The 4,854-nt window shown below is 32.9% G+C and overlaps 1 non-coding gene across 1 annotated transcript; it reads right to left on the reverse strand.

The window, feature by feature from the left end:
• Nucleotides 1–2,278: 2,278 nt before the first annotated feature.
• Nucleotides 2,279–2,349, reverse strand: TRNAA-CGC (transfer RNA alanine (anticodon CGC)). Its single transcript has one exon. It is a non-coding gene; the product is annotated as a tRNA-Ala (tRNA).
• Between the last annotated feature and the right edge of the window lie 2,505 nt (nucleotides 2,350–4,854).

A 4,854-nucleotide genomic window follows, 5' to 3' on the forward strand; every position in this document is an offset into this window, starting at 1 on the left:
ATATGCCAATAAAGCTGAGTAAAAAACCCACCCCAACATAACAAAACGCCCCAAAAGACTTGACTCAACACTACCCCCTACCCTAACATAGAAACCCAAAACATAGGTACAAAACTTATGAACCTTGGTCTTAGAAAGGATTTTATGAATTTATCCCCAAAAGCAAGGGAAGTAAAGGCAAAAATAAATAAATAAGATAATATCAAACTAAAAAAGCTTCTTCACAGCAAAAGAAACTACCAACAAAACAAAAAGGAAACCATCTGAATGGCAGATGATATTTGCAAACAGCAGCTCTGAAAAGAGGTTAATATCCAGAATACATATAAAGAACTCATACAACTAAACACCAAACAAGCAGTTCAATTACAAAATAGGCAGAGGACCTGAACAGACACTTCTCCTAAGAAGACATACAGGTGGCCAACAATATATGAAAAGACATTTGCCTTCACTAGCTATAAGGGAAAAGAGATAAAGTGAATCCTGATAAGAACCATTGTAATTCCAGGGTCACTGTGTGCAGGCCAGATTGTACCTTCTGAAGATAGAAATCAAAAGCTTCAAAATGCAGGAGCTATAGATTTCCACTCAAGTCACTAACAAATAAGCAAAAACAAACAAACAAACAAAAAACCCACAAAAAATAGTGGAGTGTGAATTTCAGTATTTAGCGTTGCCACAATATATTATTTTAAGTTTGCAGTTTTCAGCATAAAAATATGAGACATTCAAAGGGAGAAGAAAGTGTGATCCATATAAGAGAAAAAGAAAAACAGAAGCAGAAGCTTCCTGTGACAAAGTCTTTATGCTCTATTTAATAGGCAGTTCAAATCAGCTATTATAAATATGTTATAAGAACTATATAAAACCATGCTTAAAGAAGAAAGGTATCATGACAATATTTCATAACATAAAAACTATGAAATAAGAAGACAGACTTTATTTGAAAAATGGAAATTGGAGGTTGAAAAGTACAGTAAATAAAATTTTTAAAAATAGAAAAATCAATAGTAGGTTTAAATTGGCATAAGAATAAGTAAATTTGATGATAGATCAATAGATTGTATCTAATCTGAAGAGAGAGAGAAAAGAATAAGGAAAAATAAATATTACCCCAGAGGAATGTGAGACCATTTAATTAGCCAACATAACTGTAATTGAAATATTAAAATGTGAGGAGAGAATGGTGTAGAAAAAAATGCTGAAATAATGACTGAAAACCTCCAAGATTTGATAAAAAATATTATTTTACCAGTCAAAAACATTCCAAAAAACCCCAAGAGATACATATGTGGGAATACCACAGAAAACACTGAAAGCCTAATCCAAAGGGAAAATTGTGACAGCAGCTGGAGGAAAACAGCTCTTCTTATGTAAGACAACTTCAATAAGATTAACAGCTGACTTTCTTCAGAGACAATAAAAGTGGGAAGATTCTAGAGTGACATATTATGTGTGGCAAATATCTAAAACTTGTCATTTATAAAGTATATGCAACAAAAGTTTAATTTTCTAAAATGAAAAAAAGTAAAATCATACCCACGTAAACAATAATTGGTAAAATTTTTGCTAGTAGATTCACCTGATAAAAATCTTAACAGCAATTCTTTTAGGTAAAGGCATGTGTCCTCAAAAAGTAATGCAAAATAATATTTAAAAATAAAAAAATAAGATTGTCAGAAACAATAATTATGAAAGGCAGTATACTATTTTCCTTATTTTCTGAAGTGATTTAAAAAGTGATTGTCTGAAATTATATACACACACATATTGCTATGCCTATAACACATACAAATATAATATATTTGATTAATAATATCAAATATCAAAGGGTATGTGTAAGGCCAAAGTTATCTTAGAATTAGTAAAAAGTATGCCACAGATAATTTAAATCAACAAGAATAAATAAGGATGACTAGTAAACAAAGTTTACTAGTACTTATTCTCTATTTATTCTCTTTTGGTCTCTCGGCTTTTTCTTTTGTATTTTTCCAATGTGAGAAGCGGTGCGGGGGTGAGGCAAACAGACAGACTCCCACATGCGCCAGACCAGAATCCACTCAGCATGCCCACAAGGGGTTGATACTCGGGCCCATCTGGGGTGTTGCTCTGCTGCAATTGTAGCCATTCTAGTGCCTGAGGCAGAGGCTATGGAGCCATCCTCTGAGCCTGGGCCAACTTTGCTCCAGTGGAGCCTTGGCTGTAGAGGGGAAGAGAGAGATAGAGAGAAAGACAAGGGGGAAGGGTAGAGAAGCAGATGGGTGCTTCTCCTGTGTGCCCTGGCCAGGATTCAAACCTGGGACTTCCGCATGCGAGGCAGATGCTCTACCACTGAGCCAACCAGCCAGGAACTTTGGCTTCTTTAAAAGACCTTATTTATTGATTTGAGAGTAAGAGAGAGAAAGGAGTGGGGAGGGAAGCAAGAAGCATCAACTTGTAGTACTTGTTTCTTCTATATGACTTCACTCAGCAAGCCCAGGATTTCTAAACTGCAACCCCAGCATTCCAGGTCGACACTACATCTACTGTACCACCGCAATCAGGTTATTCTCTCAGGTTTTAAGATGATACAATATTATATAAACTAATATAAAAATTATGTTGGCATTTGTGATATATATATAGGTATATGTTACTGTGACATTACAATAAGGGGAGAGGCAAAGAGTTATATAGGAATAACATTTCTACATCTCACTGGTATAAATTAGTATAAATCTGAGATTAATCATAAATAAGATGAATATAGTAAGCCATAGAGCAACCACAAAGAAAATAGCTTTAAAATATAGTGAGAAACCACTCAAAAAATTCAAATGCTACACTAAAAAATATCCACTTAAAAAAAAGGAGTAAAAAAAGAACAGAGAGGAGAAAATCATGAGACATATGGAAAGAAAAACAAAAATGGCAGACAAATTTAAATTAAATGGGATAATTGAATGTAAATGTTTACAATCAAAATGTAGAGTTTGTCAGGATTAAAAACAAGACATAAATTTATGCTATCTATTGAAGATACACTTTAAATGTAATACTAAAATTTTGTGGAAAATAAAGACTAGGTAATTTTTGTTCTATTTTCTTAAAAAATGACACTGGGATTTTAATAGGGGTTCCATTAAATTTTGATATTACTTTGGATGATATGGGCATTTTAACTACATTGAATCTTTAAATTCATAAACATGAAATATTTTTCTACTTCATTGAATCTTTTTCAATTTCATTCAATAATATTTTGTACTTTTCAGTATATACATCTTTCACATCCTTTTTTAAGTTTATTTGAGGTATTTGTTGTTGTTGTTGCTATTATAAAAATATTTTTTTTAGTTTATTTTCTAAAGGTTTGCATGGAACCATAAAAAAACCCCAAATAGTCAAAACAATTCTGAGAAAAAAAAAGAAGCCAAAGGCATCACACTACCTAACTTCAAATTATGCTAGAGAGCCAAGATAATCAAGACACCATGGCAGTGGAAGAAAAAGAGACATATAGACGAATGGAACAGAATCAAGAACCCAGAAATAAAACCACATATATATGACAAATATAAATATTATTTAACAATGAGCCAAAAACGCACGATCAAGAATAAAAAGCCTTTTAAAAAAATGGTGCTTAGAAAATTGAAAAGCCACATGAATTTGATCACAAAAGCAAAGGAAGTAAAAGAAATAATACATAAATGGAACTATATCAAACTAAGAAGCTCTGTACAGCAAAGAAAGCTGACAACAAAACAAAAAGGCAGTCAATCAAATGGAAGATAAGATTTATAAACAACAGCTTCTATACAAGGTTAATAACCAAAATATATAAAGAACTCACAAAGCTCAGCAACCAGCAAACAAAGAATCCAATTAAAAAATGGGGAAAGGACTTGAACAGACACTTCTCCCAAGAAAACATACAAATGGCCAACAGAAATATGAAGAGATGATTATTTTGCTAGCAATTAGAGAAATGCAAATCAAAACTACAATAAGATATGACCTCACTCCTGTTAGATTCAATGTTATCAACATGACAGGTAATAACTGTTGGAGAGGTTGTGGGGAAAAAGGAAGCCTTATTCATTGCTGGTGGGAATGTAAACTGGTACAACCATTATGGGAGACAGTTCCTCAAGATATTAAGAATAGAGTTACCATATAACCCAGCAATTCATCTACTGGATAGCTACCCAAAAACCTTGAAAGCATTGGTATGCAAAGACACATGCTCTCTCCTGTTCATTACAACATTATTCACGGTAGCTAAGACATGGGATCAACCAAAATCACACTTGATAGAGGACTGGATAAAGAAAGAAGATTGGTCCTTATATACAATGAAATACTGCTCAGCCATAAAAAATGATGAAATAGTATCATTTACAAGAACATGAATGGACCTTGAGAACATAATACTGAGTGAAATAAGTAAATCAGAGAAAAGCTAAGAACTATATGGTTTCACATATAGGTGGAATATATAACTGAGACTCATAGTTAACTGAGACTCATAGATAAAAGTGAGGTGGTTACCAGAGGAGGAGGTAGTGGAGGAGTATGGTGGGAGGAAGAGGAGTAATGAGGGACACATATACAATGACGGAAAAAGATATGACTTTGGGTGATGGGTACACAACATAATTAACAGTTTGAATACTATAGAAATGTCTGCCTGAAAGGTATATATTCTTATTGATCAATGACACCTCATCAAATTTAGTTTTCTAAATATATTTTAAGTAATAAAAAGAAAATAAAAAATAGAAAAGATATAGCATGTAGACAGCAAACATAAGAAAGTTCAAGTGTTGTAGCAATGTCAGACAAAATGATTTTATAACCACACATTTT

This window comes from Saccopteryx leptura, chromosome 2, assembly GCF_036850995.1.
Source record: "Saccopteryx leptura isolate mSacLep1 chromosome 2, mSacLep1_pri_phased_curated, whole genome shotgun sequence".
NCBI lineage: Eukaryota > Metazoa > Chordata > Mammalia > Chiroptera > Emballonuridae > Saccopteryx > Saccopteryx leptura.